This window comes from Chinchilla lanigera, unplaced genomic scaffold (genome assembly GCF_000276665.1).
Source record: "Chinchilla lanigera isolate Chin_1 unplaced genomic scaffold, ChiLan1.0 scaffold00014, whole genome shotgun sequence".
NCBI classification, from domain to species: domain Eukaryota; kingdom Metazoa; phylum Chordata; class Mammalia; order Rodentia; family Chinchillidae; genus Chinchilla; species Chinchilla lanigera.
In genome coordinates this window covers 4,078,821-4,101,854 of record NW_004955415.1, presented here as the reverse complement: position 1 = coordinate 4,101,854, position 23,034 = coordinate 4,078,821, and the positions used below count along the sequence as shown (strand labels likewise).

At 54.1% G+C, this 23,034-nt stretch overlaps 1 protein-coding gene and 2 long non-coding RNA genes across 5 annotated transcripts in view; 2 read left to right on the top strand and 1 right to left on the bottom strand.

Moving 5' to 3' along the window:
• Window positions 1-17,919, top strand: part of LOC106148085 — a 19,172-nt gene extending 1,253 nt beyond the window's left edge. Inside the window, exons 2-3 of the long non-coding RNA XR_001233217.1 lie at window positions 4,770-4,879; window positions 17,597-17,919. This is a non-coding gene — a long non-coding RNA (uncharacterized LOC106148085). The remainder of the gene's footprint in view (window positions 1-4,769; window positions 4,880-17,596) is intronic.
• On the bottom strand, window positions 13,695-22,775 carry LOC102015103. 2 transcript variants are annotated; one of them, XR_260264.2, is made up of 4 exons: window positions 22,173-22,775; window positions 21,861-22,086; window positions 19,753-19,882; window positions 13,695-14,498 (listed from the first exon to the last, which is right to left on the bottom strand). It is a non-coding gene; the product is annotated as an uncharacterized LOC102015103 (long non-coding RNA). The 2 variants fall into 2 exon arrangements; XR_260263.2 differs by having other exon boundaries at window positions 21,861-22,342.
• Window positions 22,776-22,927: 152 nt separating this feature from the next.
• Ndst1 (N-deacetylase/N-sulfotransferase (heparan glucosaminyl) 1) overlaps window positions 22,928-23,034 on the top strand; it is a gene marked incomplete in the record, with an annotated part of 61,786 nt that continues 61,679 nt past the window's right edge. For both annotated transcript variants that reach the window (XM_013512250.1, XM_013512251.1), the window contains 1 exon segment: window positions 22,928-23,034.

Genomic DNA, 23,034 nt, shown 5'->3' with positions numbered 1-23,034 from the left:
CAAGTGCTGGGATTACAGGCGTGTGCCACCATGCCTGGCTTTCCATACTTTTTAAAAAAGTAAATAAATAATAAAATTTTAATAAATAGCTCTTGTATCCTAGAATTTTTTCTTTTAGAAAGGGTCTTGCTGTGTAGTTCAGGCTGGCCTTGAACTCAAGGCATTCTTCCTGCTTCAGCCTCCTATGTGCTGGGATTACAGGCGTGTACCACCACACTTGGCTTGTGTCCTAGAATTGATATGACTGTAATAGGCATCAGCTTAATGAAGTTTTTCTTTTAAGAAATGTAGTATCAGCTGGGCATGGTGGTACACACCTATAATCCTAGTACCTGGGAGATGAAGAATCAGGTTCGAGCCCAGACTGGATGACTTGGGGGCTGGGGATTTAGCTCAGTGGCGCAGTGCCTGCCTGGCAAGTGTAAGGTTGTGAGTTCAATTCCCAGTATCGGAAAAAAAACAGCAACAACAACAAAAAGAACAAAAACAAAAAAAACAACCAAAAAACAGACTGGATGACTTAGTGAGATGCTGTCTGTCTTTTTTTTAATCTTTTGTTTATTTTATTTTATTTTTTGGTACCGGGAATTGAACTCAGGACCTCGTGCTTGCCAGGCAGGCACTTGTGCCACTGAGCTATATCCCCAGCAAGAGATGCTGTCTCAAAAATGGGTTGGGAATGCAGTTCAGTGCGAAAGCCCTAAATTCTTCTTATTTTATTTTATTTTTGGTTTTTTGAGACAGGGTTTCACCATGTGAACGACTAGCCTTGAATGCCTTATGTAGCCCAGGCTGGCCTTGAACTGCCTCTGCCTTCAGTGCTGGGATTATAGATGCTGCCACTATGCCTGGCTAAACAACTTTAGTTTTAAATTTTATTATTTTAAATATAAAATCCACAAGGGAAATGCAAATCAAAACTACATTGAGATTCCATCTCACCCCAGTTAGAATGGCTATCGTTGTTATGGCTTGTGTCCCCTCAAAGCCTCATGCAGTCATAGGTGGATCTTTTCAGAGGTGCGTGAATCTAGAGTGTGTAATGGTGTGATCAGGGTGTGTGATTACTAAATTAGTCCACTGATTGGTTTGGCATAGCTCTGGGTAGGATTAAGGCTGCCCCACCCTGCGTGTGAGTGTTGCCTGCTCTCAGGGCAGGTATCCTGGATGGAGTATAAGGGACAGAAAGTGGATCATCATTTGCTTTCTCCTACTTCACTGTTTTGCTGCTTTGCTGCCTTCTGCCTGCCATGAATTGTTTCTCATCTGCAGTGCCTGTCTGCTGTGCCACCCTTCACTGGAGCCAACCAATGGTAGACTGAAACTCTACAAACTGTGGACCAAAATACCTTTCCTCCTCTAACTTTGGGTGTGTTGGGTATTTTGTCTCAGCAACAAGAAAAGTAACTAAGACAGTCAGCAAGTGTACAAAAAGTCCCAGGTATTGTGGTACACGCAAGTGATCCCAGCACTTGAGAGGCTGAGGCAGGAGGATTGCTGTGAGGATTCAAGGCCAGCCTGGACCACATAGCAAGACCCTGCCTCAAAAAAGAAAAATAAAAAAATGCTGGGCATGGTAGCACACCTCTGTGGTCCCAGCACTTAGGAGGCTGAGGCAGGAGCATTGCAACGAGTTTGAGGCCAGCCTGAATTACAGAGCAAGAAGCTATCTCAAAAAAAAAAAAGGAAAAAAGTTGGAAAGGATGTTGAGGGGAAAGGAGCCCTTCGACACTGCTGGTGGGAATGTGAAGTAGTACAATCACTATGGAAATCACTATAAAAGTTCTTCAAAATCTAAAAGTAGAGCTACCATTTGATCCAGCTATACCACTGATTGGATTATAGCTGAAGCCATTAATGTCGGCATACTGCAGGGATACAGGCATGCCATGTTTATTACAGCACAGTTCACAGTGGCCAAGAATGAAATTCTGTCATCTGCAAGAAAATGGGTAGCTCTGAAGGCCACCACATTGAGGGAAATAAGCCAGACTCAGAAAGACAAATCTTGGACGCTCTTGCTGATATGTGGAGGCTACAAAAGATGAGGAAAGAGAGGAAGGAGTGTGAGGGCGGCTACAGGAGGGCTGGTGTGAGCAAAATACATAAACACACTGAAGCCCCAAAAATGTGAAACTGGGGGAACAGGGAAAGGGGGTGATGGGAGATGAAAATGACTAAAGTATGTTACATGCATATATAAATCTGCCAAAACGAAACCCATTAATTTTTTTTGAATTAGTGAAAAATAAAGTTCAGATGAGCGCATACTTCTAATCCCAGCACTGGGGAGGCTGAGGCAGGAGGTTCACCACCAGTTCTGTGCTAACCTGGGCTACATAGTGAGTTGAAGTCTAGCCTCAACTATATAGTGACACTCTGTCTCAAAAAAGAAGGAAGGAAGGAACAAAGGAAGGAAGGAGGAAAGAAAAGAAAAGGAGGATGGCAGGTTCAAGGCCAGCTAGAGCAACGCAGCAAAATCTTGCCTCAAAATAGAAAAAAAAAAAATGTTAAAAGACCAAGATGCATGTAGCTCAGTGGTAGCAGTGCTCCCCAGCAAGCATGAAACCCTCAATTCAATCCTCAGTACTAAGATAGGAGGTTAGGGTATGGCAAAACTGGCTGGGGAAGTAGACATGGCCTGTTAACTGCCAGATCCCTGACTCATGCGCAGAACAGTCCCCAGTGCCCTGCACCCGTATTCTTTAGAGAACTCGGGCAGGTTTTCAACAGGACAGCCCGGACCTGACGGCCCGGACCTGACGTCAGCCTGAGGTGTGGGATCCCAGCACCGCCTCTCGAGACCCACCTCTCAGGATGTAGTTCCCAGGTGTCCTCAAGATTTGGGCAACATAAAAGCAAGGCAGCCAGGAGGAGCAAGTGCCATGTAGCTTTCCACAGTATCCTGCACTGTTCCCAGCCACAGCGAATGCTTTAACCTTGGCTGTCAGCCCCTTTTCCGCTTCACTCCTCCCCAGCTCACTCTACAGTGCAAGTTTCCCTCCCACTCTTCCCTTTTTACTTTCTCAAATCAACTTTGCCACTGCTTTTTGCTCCTTTCATTCAATTCTTTGTTTGAGACTAGAAGAACCTGGAATCCAACTCCAGAAGGAGAAGCAAGCAGTCCTAAACCCCATAATGTTTAGTTGGCGAGCTGCTTTTTAGAAGCAAGCTACCTGATAACAGTAGTATTTTTAAAAAAATTACAGTTACTACTGGATATAGTGGCACATGCCCGTAATCCAAGGACTCCAGAGGCTGAGGAAGGAGGATTGCTATGATGAAGCCAACCTGGGCTACATAGTGAATTCAAGGCAAGCCTGAAATGAACTACACAGCGAGACCCTGTCTCAAAAAAAAAAAAAAAAGAAAAAGAAAAAATACATTTGGCAAGAAAAAAAGTAGGACACACTTGGGGCTGGAGATGTGGCTCAGTGGGACTGTGCTTGCCTAGTATATGGGAGACCTTGAGGCCCATCTCCAGCTCTGCCAAAAAAGAATAAAAATAATAATAATTGTTTGTCATGTGTATGGTGGCACATGCCTATAGTCCCAGCTACTCTGGAGACTGAGGCAGGAGGATTGCTTAAGCCCTGGAGTTTGGGGCTAACCTGGGCAACAGAGTAAGACTTGCTTCTTTTTCTTTCTGTTTTGTTTTGTTTTGACACAAGGTCTTGCTGTGTAGTTCAGACTGACATTGAAGTCAAGGCGATCCTCCTGCCTCAGCCTCCCAGTGTTGGGATCACAGATGTGCACCACCATGCCTGGCCTTTATTAAGTTACAACATGATCAGTACCATGGAAGAAAGTAACAGGCAGGGTGAAAACTCTTGGGAGCTGGAAGGAGGGGTGGGGCGGCAGAATTAAAAGGAGAGGTGGGAGCTTGGGCAGCAGTGGCCCCAGGCTTGGTAAGGGGAGAGCGGAAGCCCTGGCAGCATTTCTGGGAGTTTGGTGCAGGCAGGTGCACTAGCAGGGGCCAGCGCTCACGGGCAGAGGGGGCCTGGTGTCTGCTCTGAGCAGCAGGGCCGGTGGTGTGAGGACCAGCGGTCATGGGACAGGGCAGAGCTCACGGCTCCTTCTACTCCGAGGGAGCACTGCAGGCTTCGGGCCAAGGATGCCCAGAATCTGTCTTCTATTCTCAGCTCCCCACGGGGCTCAGTGCAGGAGACTCAGCGGTGGGGGGAAGGGGCCGAGTGGAAGCAGCAATCACAGCGAGGAGGCTCTGGCAATAAACTCGGGGAAAACCCAGGGGCGGTGGCACATGCCTGTCGTCCCAGCACAGGGGAGGCTGAGGCAGGAGGATCCCTGTGAGTTCAAGGCCAGTCTGGGCTGCATAGTGCATAGTGAGACCTTTTCTTAACAGAAACAAAACATAAAAAGGGATCAATCCAACTTTCCTATAGGGCAGAGGTAGCACGTGGAAGAAGAGAGCTGACAGGGAGACTCCGGCATTTAGGGCCAAAGCACATGAAAGGATGAAGTTGCCCAGCCATGGGGACTGGGGTGGCTGAGGTGGAGCACACTTCTAGAGGAATCAGGTGTTCAGTCTCAGGCCTGAGAGTGGGTTTTTATTACACATTGTGATGCCTGAGTTTACGTCAATTTGAGTGGATTAGGAGCCCCCTGGGAAGGTGGGTGGGCCGTGGGGTACCGCTCTCACCACTGGATTCATCCACTGGAATGTGCTGCTAGAAGCTGGGGCTCAGGTGGGGTGGTCACTGGGGCGTGCCTTGCAGGGCCTGTCTCTCCTGTGAGCTCTTTTCTCACAGGAGGCTGTGCTCCGTGGCCACCATGAAGCAAGCTGCTTTGCTGCACCACACCCTCGCCCAGGGTGTTTCTTCCTTGGAGCCAGAAACCATGTACTGAGACTCCTGAAACGGTGAGCCCAACAGAGCCCTCCTTTAAGTTGTGTTTGTCAGGCATTTTACCCAGCAAGAGGCAAGCTGACCAGTACATCCAAGTGAAGACATCCAGGAGGGTGTTGGGACAGATGAACCTGGGATTTAGGCGTGGGTCTGTGCTGGGGTGTACATTTGGGAGTCCTTGGCGTATAGACTCCCAAGCGGTCATGAGACTGTGGCCACCGAGGGTCTGGGTGTAAACAGCAGTGCTCTAAGGACTGTGAGCAGGGACAGGCCTTGGGTGTAGCTCAGTGGCCAGGCACCTCCTCGTGTACAAGGACCTGGGCTTGGGCGGGGTGACTGGCTTTGAATTCTGAGCAATGCTCCTGCCTCAGTCTCCCGAGTGCTGGGATTACATGTGTGCACCACCACACCTGGCCACACATGTGAAATGTTTTTGAAGGAGTTTTCAGCAGGGAAGTAGGCAGCAGCCAGCTGTAAGACCGAGAGTAGGGGAGAAGCTGAAGATCTGAGGTGAGACAAGCTTGACACGGAGCTCCATGGGGAGCAGTGAAGGTTCCCTCGGGGGCGGAGCTGCTCTACGTTCAGCTCCATGGCCGCAGGTGTAAGTTTGAAAGGAATTGAGGGTGAGCGCAAGGGAAAGACAAAGACGACTGAGCACGAGCGGGGCACTCACGCTGGGCAGCAGAAGCAGCAAGTGTCGGGGTGAGGGCCAGTGAGGGGCCAAGACAGGCAGGAAGACGAGACAGATGAGGTCCGGGGACGGGAGGCTGGGGTGTTGGAAGCGTCGTCCTTATGAACCCTGAAGTGACCAAGAGCTAGAACCCTAACAGATGGATGGCGCAGGAGCCCAGGGCAGAGCCTTCAGCAAGGCTAGGGTGTGACCCAGGGCTTGGGCCACCTCACCCTGCGCTGGTGAGGGGACCTGAAACTAAAGCGGGGCTTCCGCAGGGGGAGGGCGGGTGCCTGAGCAGTAATGAGTGTGTGTGTAGGGGGGTGGGGGGCAGCATCCTGCTTCCTCCGCTTCTCCCTTCCCCTCTGCCTCCCCTCGCTTCAGGGGTTGTGGAAGGAAGAGGAAAACCCACTGAGAAGCCGGCCAGGGCCAGCACCCCAGCAGGGAGAGCCAGGCTCCTAGCACAAGGCCGGCCGTGCAGGAGGCTGGGAAAGGGGTTCCGCAGCGCAGTCCTGGAGTTCCTGGGAACAGAGGAAGGCCTTGGGGGCCCAGGAGAGGAGGGTGCGCGAGAGATGGGGTGCACTGCCAGGGCCCCACAGGCTGCACAATGGCGGCCAAGAGGGAGGCCCAGGGGTGGGCGGTGGATCAGAGCGGGACCAGATCAGTCACTGCACGCGGCTGACATTTGGGTGCGCCGCCGAAACCGGGCGCGCGGGTCGGGGCCAAGGAAGCTGACTGCGGAGCTCCGATGCTTTTCGCCTCAGATCCGAGGGCTTCTAAACACCCGCCAGCTGGACACCGCTGTGCTGCACCCAGCGCCCAACAGGGAGCCCGTCTGCCCTCTCGGGCACAGTCCCTGCTGTCCTTGCCCGCAGGCTGTTTGCTCCGTGGAAGGTAGTTTTGCAAAGGGCAGAGACGGAAGGGTGCAGAGGGGAAGCCGTGGGCCCGGGAGGGTGGGTTGTTCCCCGTGACCGAGCCAGGACACTGGCGGCGCCGGCTGCGGCCTGTCCCGGAGCCGGGCGTGGGTCTGCGCGCCCGAGCGGCCTGCGTGGGGGTGGGGTCAAACCAGGCGCGCGACCTGCGGTCCCGAGCGGCCGGCGCAGGCGGCGCCCTGCGCGCTCTCCGGAGCCCTGCATGGGGGAGGCGGCCGCGCGGGGACTCCAGGAGGAGCAGCCGGCCGAGCTCGGCAGGGAGGGCAAGCGAGACCACAGACCGCAGGGGTCTGGCCGAGTCCGGCGCCCCTCGACCTCTGGGGCCCAGCTCGGCCGGGGCGGGTCCGCGGCAGCGGCTCCACGCGCGAGAGGAGCCCAGGGGAGCAGGACGCCGCTGGCGCAGGACGGCCGCTAGATGGCGCCGGCGCCCGCGCTGCCGAGAGGGGACCCGCCCGCCCGGGGCTGGAGCTGGGGCCTGCGTGTGCGGGGAGGGCGTGGGGTAGCTGTGTGTATGTATGTGTCCGTGCACGCGCGTCTTCAGTTAGGACCTCCCCCTGGGCAGGGCTGCGATGTGAGCAAGGCCTTGGTGTACGCACTCTCCCTTTGTGCTTTAGCACAGCCCCCAGACTCAGATTACTTTATTGTCGGTGTAAATTCTTTTGCTTGTTCTTGGTTTTCGGAGGCAGGGTTTTGCTGTGTAGCCCAGGCTGGCTCTGAACTTGAAGCGATCCTCCTGCCTCAGCCTCTTGAGTGCTGGGATTACAGGTGTGGCCCACCTCACTCTGCTTCCTGCTCATCTTCTGCTGGCTCTCCAAACAAAAGCAGAGTGAACTTTTAAAGATGACGCTAATGGGGGGCCCTTTAGTCTCAGCACTCAGAAGGCTGAGGCAAGACTGACACTATGACTTTGAGGCCAGCCTAGGCCGAAGTGAGTTTAAGGCCAGCTAGGACTACATAGTGAGACCCTGTGTCAACCCCCACCCCAAATAAAAGAAAAGATGTGCAGAAATAGGGAGGGGAGTGCTTGCGCATGTGAGAGGCGATAGTGGCTGGGCCAAGATGGCACCTGTGCGGGTGGAGAACGGTAACCAGATCTGAAGCCAGGTTTGGTGGTGCACACATACCTGAGAGGCTGGGGCAGGAGGATCACCTCAAGTTCAAGGCCAGCCTGGACTGCAGTCAAGACCCGATCTCAAAAAACCGAAACAAGATTTGGGAATAGGTTTGAGGGGGACTTTGGAAGCAGGGTGTGTAGCATTTTCCGAGGAGTTGGACATGGGTGGGAATGATTCCAGATTCAGACATGAGCCACAGTAGACAACGGAACTATTTACCGAGCTGGGGCAGCCTGGGGCAGGTCATGACTTGGGTGCAAGTTGGAGTCAAGCTCAGGCCCTGTGAGTTTTTGAGTCAGTGTTACATCCTAGCGGAAAGATGGGACTAGCAGCTGGGGCTCACTGGAAATATTAGGGCTGCTGATGTCACTCCAGAAACCTCTAGATTATATTTAATGCCGAGGGATTAGATGAGATGGCTTCAAACCCCCCACAGTGTGGGCAGCTCAAGCATGGGAGGTGGTGAGGCCCATCCCTGCAGCTATGCGGGACGAGCTGGGCGGCAGTGGCCCAGGCTGCTGGAGAGAAGAGGCCTCTGAGGGCTGGAGGATGGAGCAGACCGGGACCTGGACCAGGGTGACCCTGGGGCATTGAAGAGGAGCCGGACCTACTGGCTCTCTGTCTGCTTAGAGCCGCCTTTCCCAGAAGCCCCCTTCCCTGTGCCATCTGGCAGGGTCCAGAGCCTCACAGACCCTCGCGCGGGTGCCGGGGGGCAGCCTGAGGGTTGGGGTGTAATTTCAGCTGGGGGCAGGGCTCCTGAGCAGCAGCCACCTGGCGTGGGTTCCTCTTTCTGCCACCTCCCCCTTCGACCTCGGCTGCCAGCCCCACCCCCCGTGGCAGCGACTCAGCATCACTCCCAGAGGGAGGGCCAAGCTTGGCAGCGGCCACCTGCCGCTCCCACCTGGAAAGCCACTGAGGCAGGAGGCCCGTGTCCCTGGGCCCGGGATAATTGGAGGGGCTGCCAGGCTTAATTGGTGGTTGTGAAGCCCAGGAAACTGCATTTGAGGGCCCCCTGTGTTTCATCTCCAAACCTCCCCACCAGCTGGGATGAAAGGGCCGGGGAGGGGCCAGGTATTAATAGTAATAATTAGTTTCGCTAATAAAGCGAAGAGATGGGATTATCACTGAGCTCAACGTGCTCTCCCCTTCCTCGACAGCCTCTCCTGACTTCCTGCTGGCCTCTCCCCGCTTTTTCCTCCTCCCGCTCCTTTCTTTTTCTCTCAACCTTGCCCGTTCTTTCCTCTTTCGAGGCCTTGGGACCTGCCTACCTCTCGGTCTCCCGACCGTCTGCACCGGGGTGTCTTGGGAGCCTGCACTGGGAAACATGCCCGCGCTGTCTGCCGTGCAGGGGTGGGAGGGTGTGTGTTGTTGGGTGTCTGTGCCCATTCATTCGTTCACTCACTCACTCACTCACTGTCTTACAGCTGCTGAACATAACACTGTGCTGCAAGCTGTAGATGCCAAACAGCACAGGCGGGGAGCCCATTCCCCCAGAGATGACACTCTAGTGGGGAAGATGGGATTAACCCATAAACCCACGGATGCACAGAAGGTCACAGGTCACAGTCCCCCGTCCCCCCGCTTGAAGGGAATGAAGCGTTTTAATGAAGCATGCTGTGGATGGCTGCTTTAGCTTGGGGGGCCAGGCAGGTGATGTTTGGGCAGAGCCGTGAACGATGGAGGAAAAGCTGGGAAACTTCTAGACGGGAAGAATAGCCCTGGCCAAAGCCCTGAGGCGGAGCCAGGCTGAGTGAGGGTGCGGAAGGAGAGTGGAGAGGAAGCGGGTAGCTGGAGGCCAAGGGGGCGGCCGCAGAGCTGGGGCCCTGAGCGGCCACTGCAGTTACACAGGTCCTGTGCTCTTGCGGTCCTGAAATTCTTTTTCATTTTAAAAATTTATTTATTTGTGGTGGCATTGGAGATCCAACACAGGGGCGCTCTATCACTGAGCTACAGTCTCAGCCCTTATTTTTTTTTTAATTATTATGTTGAGACGTCTCACTGTTGCCTGGGATAGCTCAAATTTGCAGCCCCCCTCTGTCAGCCTCTAAAGTAACTGGGCTTGCAGAAATGTACCGGTGAAACCATCCTCAAATTCTTAATTTATTTTTTATTTTTTGAAACAGGGTCTCACTATATAGTTCAGGCTGGCCTTGAACTCACTCTGTAGCCCAGGCTGGCCTCGAACTCACGGTGATCCTCCTGCTTCAGCCTCCTGAGTACTGGGATTACAGTACTTGGGAGCCACCACACCTGTCTCTAAAATTCTTAATTTTTGAACAAAGCACTCTGCATTTCCATTTTGCACTGTACCTTGCAAATTATGTTGCTGGCTTTGGGTGGGAGGTTGGCAAAAGAAGTGTGTGTCTATGTGTAGGAATATGAGGGCACCACCAGGCAGTGTTTGAGTAAATGAAGAAAGGAGTGACCGAGTGGGTGGTGATCTGGTTGGCGCTCACGGACGAGGCTGCCTCGGCCCACACTGCCTGGACCCAGTGCTGCTGCTGACCGTTCACCCACAGATGTGGTCCCACTCTGTGGCCCCCAAACCACAGCTCTTGCTAAGTGTGCACCAGGCCTGAAACAGCACCCTGAGCTGGCGGGGGGCCAGACTTGCGCCAGGCTCGGCTTTGAGAACCGGGTGCGGCCTCCGGCCCAGGTGGAAGCGGCCCGGCCTCACCCAGGAGGCCTGAGACTTTGCAGCCAGACAGGCCTGAGCGCAGATGTGCCTGGCACTCTGGCTCGGATGTGACTGCGTGGACTTTGTGCAGCTGATTTGTTTCTCTGAGCCTCAGTTTCTTCATTGTGAAATGAGAACCACCAGTTAATTGCTGAGAGGATTAAATAAGGTAATGAAAGGAAAGCGCTTGGCCAAGTCAGCTTGGTAAATACCTGCGGTAAGAATAACAGTTAGTATCACCCTGCAGTCTCGGGAGGCTGGGGCACACACGTCCCTCTGCCCTCGAGACCCTGCACGGTCACGAGCAAGCGCTTCCCCCGGGCCTCGGTCTCTCCCCTGTTGAAGGGAGGTGAGAACGGTCCAACCCTCCTGTCCTCTGGATGGCCACGGCGGCACAACGCCACTGTGCAGTGTGGGTCGCTCTGCATCGCCCACCCCCCCCACCCCCCGTCCCTCCCATCTGGGTTCGGCTTTCTCCAGATCTGCCCACCCACAGAGAAAAGTGCCCTCCCGTTCTACCCAGTCCCTGCGGCAGAGTGTTTCTGTGATGCTTCAAGCTCACGTCTGGGGTTGGTAAGAGAGAAGGGTTCAGAAGCTGGGCGGCTGGGTGGGAGGATGAGTTGAGGGAGGACAAAGGAGCTGAAGCCAAAATTCTCTGTGGCCTTGCTTCCTGCCTTGCTTTAGGGCAGGAAGTAGCCTCCAACCCAAGGCCCGCTTCATCTCCCCCTCACGGTCCTCAGGGCTGATTTGCGCAGCCTCCCAAGACCTGGGGAAGCCTGGAGCAGCCCTAGCCTGAGCAGCAGGGCTCAGCCCTGTGGGAGCTGTCGCCTGAGTAAGCGGAAGGGGAGGCAGCATCCCTCAGCGCCGTCGTAGTGCAGAAGGTGAGCTGTGAGGGTCAGGCCAGTTGGGCCAAGTCTGGGCTGTGCTGCAGTGACACCCAGAGCTACTTGGCTTTTCCATGCCTCAGTTTCCTCATCTGCAACATGGGGAGAACAGTTAAACTTCTTATCGTGCATCCTGGAGAACTGAGTGCTCTTAAGTTCTTTTTTTTTGAGGCAGGTCTCACTTTGTAGTGCAGGCTGACCTTGAACTCACTGTGTAGCCCAGGCTGGCCTCAAACTCATGGTAATCCTCCTGCCTCAGCCTCCCAAGTGCTGGGATTACAGGCGTGAGCGACCATGCCCAGCTAAGTTCTTAAATTCTTAACAAAGCTGACACATAATCAGTGCTTTAGAAAGGTTACTGTTACCATTTTATTTTTTTCTTTCAGTATTGTGTACCACCACTTTTTAAATTATTACACATTTGCCGTGCAACCATTTTTTTTTTTTTTTGGTACCTGGAATCGAACTCAGGACCTTGTGCTTGCCAAGCAAGACACTGTGCTGCTGAGCTATATCCCCAGCCCAATCATATTCTTTTTAAAATGAGGCTGCCCAAGCCATTGTGGTGGTGAACACCTGTAGTCCCAGCACTTGGGAGGCTGAGGCAGGAGGATCACTCTTGAATTTGAGGCCAGCCTGGGCTACACAGTGAAACTCTGTGTCCAAAAAATTTTTTTTAATTTTTTTTGTTTTTTTTTTTTTGTGGTACCAGGGATCAAACTCAGGACCTTGCACTTGCCAGGCAGGTGCTTATGACACTGAGCTATATCCTCAGCCCCTTTTTTTTAAATTAAAAAAAATAGAAAAGGAACCACCCAGCAAGGTGCTGCTTGATGGTCTGTCAGATCTCTAGTTCGAAGCTAGTCTCTGTATTTTGCTGTGTTTTTGCCGGCATTCATTCACTCACTCACTCATTTATTCAGTGAACATTTGCAGAGCACATGGCACCAAGGTGGCAGATGGAACCTGATGGGCTGCTGGACAGGCCCCAGGACAGCGGAGTGAGTGCTAGCATTTATTCATGCGCCTCGTCATACGCGTTCAGATTCTCCCCACTGAGACACGAGCAGTTACCAGAGGGGGCCGGGATGCCACAGGCGCCGCCGGGTCACAGGGCTCCTGAGCAGCTACAGCTCTGGGTGCCGAGTCCAGGTCCCTCTCTCCAAGCTCTGTGTTCTGCAGATCTGGACTCCAGATCCCTCTTCCGGACCCCACCCCTCTCCCACTGATGATTTGGCAGAGCCAGATCCCTAGAGGCCGAACATGGAGCTGCTTTCTGTCACCGTCTGCCGCAGGATCTTTGTCATTTCCTCCCTGGTTCTCCTGACCGTGGGGAACAACCTTGGGGCTTTCCTCAGAGGGGAAGCCCGGCCTGGAAGCAGCGTGTGGAAAATGTGCCTTCCGCGCCTCCTGACCTTTGTCTGCCCAGCTGCAGAGCATCTGGGAGCCTGGAGCAGAGGGGCTTCCCTGGGTGGTGGGTGCTGAGCCAGTGACTCGGGGGACGTAGACCCGGCCTCCCTTGGCTCTGTACACAGAGTCACAGCCCCTCTCTGGGCTGAGCTTCTCCACCCATAACGAGGGAGCAGAGACAAGCTCTGGCCTTGGCCCTCTGCATGGCACTGGGGCTGGGAGCTGTGTGCTGATGGCAGGCGCTCGGTCTGCCTGTGCTCGTGGGCGCCTGTGTGGGTCCGGCGGACCTCAGCTATGCGGGGGTTTTAGAGTGGGATCCAAGGACGGGTGAGGGAGCAGATGAGGAAGCCGACCCCTTGTTAACAGAAACTCTTTCCACACAGCACTCAGCCCCAGCTTCCTGCCTCTCCCAGTGCTGCTGGTGCCTGAGCCCTCACCAGAGCTGAGGTCTGGGGCCAAGGGAGCCTAGGACAAGGTTCTCACAAGGACGCTTCTCCTGTGGTCTGAATGCTTGTGTGCTCCCAAGGTCCTTCTGTTGAAATCCAACCCCCAAACCAGGTGTGGTGGTGCGCATCTGTAATCCCAGCACTCCAGAGGCTGAGGCAGGATGGTAACAAGTCAAGTCCTACCTTAGAACTTAGTGTCTCAAAATAAAAAATAAAAAGGGCTGGGGAGGGGCTGGGGATTTAGCTCAGTGGCAAAAGTGCCTGCCTGGCAAGCACAAGGTCGTGAGTTCGATTCCCGGTACCGGAGAAAAAACCAAAAAAAAAAAAAAAAAAAAAAAAAAAAAAAAAAAAAAGAGAATTTAAAAGGACTGGGGAAATAGCTCAGAGTGAAGGCCCTGGGTTCAGTTCAGTTCAATCCCCAGCACCACCACCACTGCTACCACCAGCACCACCACCACCACCACCACAACAAAAACCAAAAACAAACAAACACCCAAACTACCCAGTCTGTAAAACTTTATGATAGCAGCACAAGTGTACCCAGGCACATCCCAAAACCCAGAACACACACGTTGGGACGTGGCACCGTGGGTCTTCCTGCAGCCCCCTTGTTGCTGTTGTTGTTGTTGTTTTAGGCAGGGTCTTGATGTACAGTTCAGGCTGGCCTTGAACCCACTGTGTAGCCCAGGTTGGCCTCAAACTTGCATCGATCCTCCTGCCTCAGCCTCCTGAGTGCTGGAACTACAGGCGTGCGCCACCACTCCTGGCTTCTGAGCCTCCTTGACTTCCTGCTGTACCAGTTTTGCTCCTTGACTTTCCCCACAGGTGGGGTGGGGCAGGGAGTGTGCTCGTAGGAAGAGACTCGTGGCTCCTAGGTGTCCCTGTGGGCAGAGTGCAACACTCACCTTGGGCCTCGCCAGGGAAACGCCCTCTGCTCTTGGGTCTTGGTGTCCATCTGCCCTGTGAAAGGCCTGGATCATGCACCCTCATAGTGGCCTCTGGCCTTCCAAGCCCCACGTGGGCCCCTGACCTCTGCCCTCCTGGGGCTTCAGGCTCCAGCCTGGAGCAAATGGAGACCAGTCCCACCCTCGGGAGAGTCCATCTGGAGGTTGAACTCCCCAGCTCCATCTGCCCAGCGACCCCCAGATCCTCCCCAAAGTGCACGAGACCTAGGGAAAGAGGCAGGGCCACACCCCTCCCGCCCTGCAGGACTCAGAGCTGGAGTTGTCGCTTCCAGCCTGGTCCCTAGGGAGGGAGGGAGGGCACAGGAGCTGGAGGGACAGTGTGGGGGCAGATGGTGGGGGCCATAGGGGGAGACTCCTTGCCGCAACCCGCCCCCGGGCTCTGCGTGGATCCGGCTTTCTTTCCAGCAGAGACGTGGGGGAAAAAGCCTTCTCCTCACGCAGTCTCGGGGCGCATTTCATCTGGTGGAAGTACAGTTGTAGCATTATAGAACCTCGGGACACTGCAGAATTCTGGAATCTCAGAGGAGCAGCACGCTGGAATGTTAGAAAAGTGAGTCATGGGGTTTTTGACTTTTAAACCACACTCCCAGCACTGTAACCACCCGCCTCGTGTGGCTCCGGAGCACTTGGAATGTGCCACAAGTGGGGAAGACAGGGGATTCTGAGGACCTGTGTACAAACCAAAGAGTCGAAGACACCACATTGATAATTTCCTCCCATTAGTTCCACGTCAAAACGAGAACATTTGGGTAGGTCGGGTTAAATACAGTCTATTCCTAAAATTAATTGCACTTGTTTCTTTGATGTTTTAAACTGCGGGCTGGGGGCATGCAGCTCTGTGCTAGAGCATGTGCTTCCCTATATCCCCAGCACAAAGACAAACCAACAAACAAAAATGTGGCTACTACTTTATGGCAGAGTTGTGTTGCATGGTGTGTAAATACCACATTTTCCCCATCCATTCATCTGCTGTTGGACATATAGACCACTGCCCAAACTTAGCTGTTACGAATTCTGCTATAAACAGGGGTGTGCACACATTACTGTGATATGATGTCTTTAACCCCTTCAGGAAGATACATAGAAGGAAATAGCTGAGTTTAGTGGAATTTTTTTTAATGGAATTTGTAATTTTAGTTTTCTTTCTGGTAGTGGGATTGAACCCAGGGTCTTCATGCTGAGCTACATTCCCAGCCCCTTTTATATTTGTTTTGTTTTATTATTATTATTATTATTATTATTTTTGAGACAGAGTCTCAAAAAGTAGCTCAGGCTGGCCTAGAACTCATGGTGATCCTCCTGCCTCAGCCTCCTGAGTGCTGGGATTACAGGTGTGCACCACCGCACTCAGCTCCCTTTTTTCTTCTGACACAAGGCCTTGCTGAGTTGCTAAGCTGCTCAGGCTGGGTTTGAACTCAAGATCCTCCTGCCTCAGGCTGCCAGAGTGCTAGGATTACAGGTTGGCGCCACCCCTGTGGCCTTCCTGTGCTCTTGAATGCTGTAGAGAGGGTCCCAGTTTCAGGTGGGACCTGCGTCCTGAGATGTCTTTCACCTTCTCACTGGTCCCCATGCTACTTCCCCGGCTCTCACAGGACCGTCTGCCTCCCCCAGCCCAGGAAAGGCAAGGAGCCAGGGGCTGCTCCTACCTTCCTAGGCCCCGGACCTCCGGGCTTCAGAACCCCCTCAACACCCATGCCTGCAGGGGATCTTCAGGCCACCCCAGCCCTCTGGGACCCGTAAGTCACCCATATCTCAGCAGAACACTTCCTGGGGCCCCAGAAATGGACTGGGTTATCTGGCCTGTCCACCTGGGGAAGTGGCCTGTGGCCTACATCTTGTGGTCTCCGGGCCCTGCTGTTCCCAGTTTTGGGAAGATGTGTGAGGGATGGGTGGATGCAGCTGGGGGGCCGGGGGCGGGGGCGCAGATATCAGTAGGAGGACTTAAGGGTCCCTCAGGTTCTTCAATTTTAAGACACTCTGGGGAGAGAAAAAGAAGGGCCTTTTTACTGATAGGAATTCCAAGGCAGTACTGGGGACACAGCCCACTCAAGGGTCCTCATCCAGAGGGCAGTCAGGACGGCTTTCTGGAGGAGGTGAAGGCGGAGGTGGGAAGAGATGGAAGGAAGGGCATTCCAGCGGAAGGAACCCCAAACCTTGCCAGTCCTCGCCTGCCTGGCGTAGATCATAGGGCAGGCAGATAAGCGGACCTGGGGCAGCGTAGGAGTGAGGCTGGGGGAGGGAGAGAGAGAACAGGGACAGAGACACAAGGAAGGCAGACAGAGGGCCCAGTAATTTAGGGAAATGTCAGGTAAAAATAACAACAACCGTAGCCATGATAGGCATGGTGTTAAGCCGTTTCCTGATATCTCATTTATCCTCTCAACAACACTGTGGGCTGAGGATTATTATCTGCATTCGAGAGATACTCAGTGGAAGCCACGGTAGGGCGGGTGAGTGCACAGTGGACCACTTGCCCTCAAGTCCAGGCGCTGCCGGAGGGCAAGCTTTGGAGAGAAGGAGGTGGCGGGGGAGGGTGAGCGAGCGTGGTTGTGAGTTGTGTCGCTTCCTTCCCTCCTCTCTCCTTCAGTCCCAGCTCATCCCAGGGCAGATCCAGCCCAGACAGGCCGGAGTGGAGGCAGGGCCTTGGAATGGGAAGAATTTCCATGCCTGTTGGAGCAGATAGCCGCAGATGCGGGCTGGCCACTGTGCCCGTCAACAGGCCAGCTTCCTTCCCCTCATGGTCCGTCCTGCTCTTCCCATACCCTCCCCTAGCTGAGGACCAGCCCTGGGTCTAGACCTGACCGCCCGGACCTGTGTCTTGCAGTGGGGGATACTCCCCACTCCCCACTTCCCCACTTCTCAGCTGAAGAACCAGAGAGTGAACAGCCCCGAGCCTCCTTGGTCCGGGTTTAGCTCCCTGTTCTCCCTGGGCCTCAGTTTCTCAATTTTCTGTAAGGAAGGAGAATTGGACTAATTTGACTAGTTCTGGAATCAAACTCGGGTGCCAGCAGAGTCAGGAGAACAATGCAGACATGGAACAAAGTAGGGCTGTGGCTCGGTGGTGGAGTGCCTGCTTGCTGCAATGCCTGAGGCCTTGGGTTTTGTTACGTTTTTGAGACTGGGTCTTGCTATGTAATTCAGGCTGGCCTAGAACTCACTGTTTAGCCCATGCTGGCCTAGAACCTGCAGTGATCCTCCCACAGCCTCCCAGTGCTGGGATTACAGCCAGGCACCACCACAACTTTGTGTTTAATCACTAGTAAAAGACAAGCTGGGCATGCTAGTGCAGACCTGTAATTCTAACACTCTGAGAGGCTGAGGCAGGAAGACTGCAAATTTAAGCTAAGCCTGAACAGTTTTGTGTGACGGCTCTGGGCCCAATTCCCAGCACCGAAAAAAGAGGGGGGACTGTGTATGGAGTGGTGGGCAGGGAGGGAAGTGGACAGCACAGGCTGCCCTGGCCTTCCACTGCTGCCTCCGCCTGGCCCGGCCCGGCCCTGCCCACAGGGTACTTTGAGCCTCTAGTGTTCACGGTTTACTGCAAACCAGCAGGGCTGGGGGTGTTTTCCCTGCCTGTGATGCCCAAGGCAGTGCACACAGTGAAAGGGTAAATTAACTACGTTTGTTTGCAGAGCCCTTATCGCCTCTGTGAGGAGTCTGAAGATCTTTCACCCACCTTCTCAGTTATCTAAGTCCAAGGAAACCTTGCTCCAGGGACTTGAAAGCCCTGGGCCGGACCTCAAGACCTTCCTTTCTTTGCTGCTTGGCTCCCCTGCAGGGTGGCCAAACCACCGTTTCCTCCTCTGTAAACTCTCCAATGTGTCTGCCTCTTAGGGCTGTGCTGTGGGGCTGTCCAGAGTTGGTGTAAAAGCAAGATGGTGCTTTTAAAAGCCAGAAAAATAGCAGGGTATATTGATGTATGCCTGTAATCCCAGCACACCACTCAGGAGGCTGAGGCAGGAGGATCACCATGAGTTTGAGGCCAGACTGGGCTGCATAGTGAGTTCAAGCCCAGCCTGAAATACATGGCAAGATCTTGTCTTTGAAAAACCTGCTATATATGAAAGGGACTGTGCTGGCCGTGGGGAAGGGAATACCGGGCCTGCGTCTTTCGGTTCTGCCTGACCGGAAACCCGGCCGCCAGGTGGGCCTGTGCTGGGCACTGGCTCGATAAGCTCTTCAAAGAGCAGCATCACCGGTGACAGTGTGTGTCACAGGGAACCCTGTAGCAGTGGGGCAAGGAAACGCCAAGCCGGGGCATCTTGATTTGGAGGCCCTCCCTATGCCCCCGGAGTCCAGAGGCAGGGAAGCTGGCGACAGGAATGCAGTCTCTTTGTAGAATAGACCTGGATTTCTGCCTGTGTGCTCTTGGGGGAGTTGCTTCACATCTCTGAGCCACCTGACTGGTTGACTGGGATCACAAACATAAGACAGCGAGTGCAGGCACCAGAGCAAGCTGCCATTCACGGCTGCTGATTTTCCTGGGGTTCCATCTCCAGGAGTGTTTGGTTTCCAGAACAGCTTCTGTCCATTGTCCATCTGAAGCCTGGGTGCCTGCCCATTTTACAGATTATCTTATTTGTTTAACGCGTCCAAGTCTGCTGGGAAGTGGAGTCCTTGTCTTTTGAAAAGCTTGTGCTGTGCGTGAGCGTGCACATGCGTGTGTAAAAGGAGAGGAAAGGAGGAAATGGCTACACTGTGTGGTCAGTGCTGTAATTATGGTGACCGTGTTCTCCAAACCACAAATCAGGTCACATGGGCACACAGAGGTTATTTTCGGCCCCCACTGAAGTCCTAACATGAAACCAGATGTAGTTATACATTCATTGTATCACCTTTTATCTTTAGAAAGAAATAAATGACATGAAATTTGGTTTTGTTTTTCTTGTTTTGTTTTGTTTTGTTTCTGTTACCGGGAATTGAACTCATGACCTCGAGCTTGCCAGGCAGGCGCTGTGCCGCTGAGCTAAATCCCCAGCCCCCTGAAATTTGGATTATCCTTAGTTGGGTGTGGTGGCACACACCTGTCATCCCAGCACTCAGGAGGCCAAGGCAAGAGGACTGCCATGAGTTTGAGGCCAGTCTGGGCTACATAGTGAGTTCAAGGCTAGTCTGAACTACACAGTGAGACCTTGTTTAAAAAAAAAAAGAAATTTAGATTATCCTTGACAAATCCCTCTTTATTCCCAGAAAATCACTAGAGCTGTGACTGGGGCCCCTGCAGGTCTCTAACCAGAACAGCAAGGTTTCCTAGTGCTGCCTACACAGGGCTTTGAGGGCTGACTAGGAGGTTCACCTGGAGGAAAAAGGAACTGACCTAATAAGCTTAGAACAGGATCTACTCTTGTTCTTGCCTGCTCTACTGGCTAAAGGCATAGGGCATATTTTTTAAAGTTATTTTTCACTTTCATTATTTCATTGTTCCAAAGCCCCTAGCTTCCTGGGTAAGGAAATCACTATAAATCATAACAATTGCATGGTTGGGGGTGGGCATGGTGGCCCACGTCTGTAATCCTAGCACTCAGGAGGCTGAGGCAGGAGGATCGCCGTGAGTTCTGGGCCAGCCTAGGCTACACAGTGAGACCCTGTCTCAAACAAAACAAAACCCCAGAAACCTAAAAAAGCATGGTTACATGATATTCCATCTTCCTATGGATTTAGAAGTGTGTCTGGAGCAGACTGCACAGGATATTGCTGAGGACAGGGGCAACGTTTGGCTTGTTCATCCCTGTATCTCCACCTCCTCCCAGCAGGATGGCGGGAGGAAGATTCTAGAAAAGGTGCTCACCAATCAGTGTCAAGCGAGTGAATGCGTGAAGCGGTAGGCAGTGTGCTCTGTTCTGTGACAAATCTGCTCAGTCTCCTTCCATCTCGCAGCCAGCCAAGATGCGCAGGTTGCCGTGTGCGATGCGCTGGTGCTGCATGGGACATGGGGTCAGGCGTGTCAGAGACAAACTCAGTCCACCGACAAGGACCCTGGCAGGTGCTGAGGACAGAGGCTGTGTGTACCAGGAACATGGCCTGAGTTAGGCGGTTCAGGAAGGCCTGGGAGGAAATGAAGTTTAACCTGGAACCTACACGGTCCCAGTGAATCATTCAGTGAGCTTTTATATGGTGCTTCCACGTGACAGATACCACTAAGGGTTTTCCATAGGTCGCTCACTTAATTTTTACAAGCAGCCCTTGGAAGCATATGCTGTTATTATACAGATTATTTGTTATTTATTTGTTGATACTGGGTCTCACTGTGTAGTTTAGGCTGGACTTGAACTCGTGGTGATCCTTCTACCTCCTGAGGAGGGCTGGGATTATAGGGAGAGCCACTACTCCAGCTTTTACCCAAACTTTAGAGATGAGAAACAGCACGGAAATAGAAAAACAGATCAAGTTCATGTAATTTAAATGTGGCAGAGCCAGGATTCAAACCCAGGAAATCTGGATTGAATCCAGACCCTTAACAAGGCACTGGTCAGTTGAAGGGGAAAGTGGGGTATGGACCCCAAAGTGGAGCTGGATGCCATGGCAGAGCTTTTATCCCGGGAGAGGGAGCTGCTGGTGGTTTTCAATAGGAAAGGGCACCACCAGGCTGCATTAAAGCCGGGGCTAGGGGTGAAGGGAAGATGTCATCCACATGGATCAAGGCAGAGATGATGGGAGGCCTGGGCTGGGGGCAGTGATGAGGAGGGTGGGATGGGGTTGGGTGGGAGAAAAGAAAAAACTGAAGCTGGGTGCAGTGGCACATACCTATAATCCAGCACTCAGGATGCTGAGGCAGGAGGACTGCCAGGAGTGTAAGGCCAGCCTGGGCTACATAGTGAGACTCCGTCTCAAAAAACAAAACAAACAAACCCAGAGGCAGGAGCAGTGGGACCAGCTTTCAGGTAGGATGTGGGCCCTGACTAGACCTGGGGATGGGGTACGCGCACGGGGCCAGGCGCAGTGAGGTCAACCTGTGACCTGACCTGGCGCTGGCTTGGGAGGATCTGAGGAAGCTGTCCAGCGTGCAGGAGGGTCACTGGGCCTGAGGAGGGCAGCTCTCGGAGAGTCCCCGGAGTCCCCCACCTGCCTTGTGGACCTGGGGGACAGCCAGCTGGAAGGCTTTGGCCCAGCTCAGCAAGCAGCACCGCTGACGACTGGGGAGGAGGGGGAGAGGCTGTGAGGGACACAGAGTCACTCCAACTCGCAGGCTGCCCCCAACTCAAGGGGGACACACCTTCACGGTGCCCGGGGCGCACACAGGGCTGCTCACTGCCTTCCCTGTGGCACTGCACACAGCCTCTCTCAGCGTCCGCTGCCCTGCCAGGCCTCCTGCTCACACTTGCTTCTTGCTTGCTCCGTCCACTCCTCGGCAACACTCAGGTTTGCCTTGGCACAGGTGTGCCTTGTGCAGGGCCTGCCTACCTCCCATCTCTTCTCCCTGGCCCTGCTCGGAGCCGCCCCCCTCCTCACAGGCTGCCCTCCCTCGGGCCATCGCACCTGCCCTCACTGTGCCAGCAGGCTATGAGGAAGGACGTGCAGGTCATCCCAAACAGCTCAAGAGTGCACACCCTGTGCCTCCCAACCCTGCCCCTCTCGTCAGAAGGAGAGGTGCACAGGGCTGCACGCAGGCACGGCGACCTTCTAAGGGGCTTGCTTACTGTGCCCAAGACCCAGGCCATCTGCAGGGACTTTGGATTGTCTGCCACAGGAACCAGATCGAGGATCTGCTAGTCTGTGCTATTTTCTCAGCCGTAGCTGATTGTGCTACCGCACCCTAAGGTGTCCCATGGGCACCCATGGGAAGCAGAAGCCTGGCCCCATCTCCCAGGATGTGTCTGTGTTTAACCACAACATCTTTCCGCTCAGGAGACAGGAGTAGGCCGATAGGAAGCCCCTTTCCCCAGCACAAGGGGTTACCTTGGGGGAAACAATGGGTCTGTCCAATCCTTACATGGCCAGCTTGGTTCTTCATGCGCTTGTGCTTTGCTCTGATTGCTCTGATTTCTCTGAGAGTTTTGGAGTTTTATTCCTGAGGTTAATAATCTTGAGCTGCTGAAGGTCCTAATAATCCAGTAATCCAGTTTTCCAAATTTGCCTCGGGCCACCTCCAGACCCGCAGAAGCAGGATCTCCAGGGGAGGGGCCTGGCAAACAGTATCATTAATAAAATAACTTCCTTAAAGGATTCACAACCAACGCCCCCATCTTCCAGGCTGGTCCCCCATCTTACAGGAAGGCCTGAGCTGGGTCTTGGCTACACATGACTTGCAGAAGTCCTCTCCTTTCTCTGGGCCTCAGCGTTCCCATCTGCTTACTGGGGATACCTTGCCTGACATGCAGGGCCCTTGTGGTGGATGGGATGCCAGTGGGGGTGGGAAACGGGCACCGAGGGAAAAGAAATTGGCACAAGGTCATCCACCTTTCATCCGCCTGTTAGCTGGCAGGCAGAGGGTTCAGCTGGGAACAACTTGTTGGGGGAGATGACATTCTGGAGAACAATGAGCCAGTCAGTTCGGGAGCAGGATAACCCCGATAAAGACATGCAGGGGTTTGGGCAGAGGGCAGGGCGTGTGCTGGGGGAGGTCCTGGGGGTGGGGTGTCACTCTGGCGGAGACCGCGTTGTCCGGAGGGAGCTGTCCGAGGAGGCCCTGGACAGCTGTCGCCAGCCCAGCGGCGGCGGCGCAGGGAAGCCCCGCGGGCCTGGCCTGGGTGCTCTTGGGCTTTCGGGCCCTCGGAGGCGCGGCGGGAGCGGGTCTTTGTCCCTTCCTTCTCTCTGCTGCCTCTTCCGACCCCCAGCGCTGTTCCCTCTCTGACCCCGAATAACTTGTTGGTTTCCCCCGGGCTTTGTTTCCCGGGGTCATCGCCCCCAGGGCCCTAGGCTGCTGCGCGGGGTCCTCGCGGGTCTCGCCTCTGACACCCCCTTCGGCCCCCGCCCCCTACCCGCTCCGAGACCGGGGTCAAAGGCAGCCGGCGTCACGTGGTCGCCGAGCAGCACCGAATCGGCCGGGAGAGCCGAGGGAGAATCCGGGTGGAAGCCGAGAAACCCGGCGCCGATCGCAGCGCGGGTCCCGCCCCGGCCTCCGCCCCGGGGC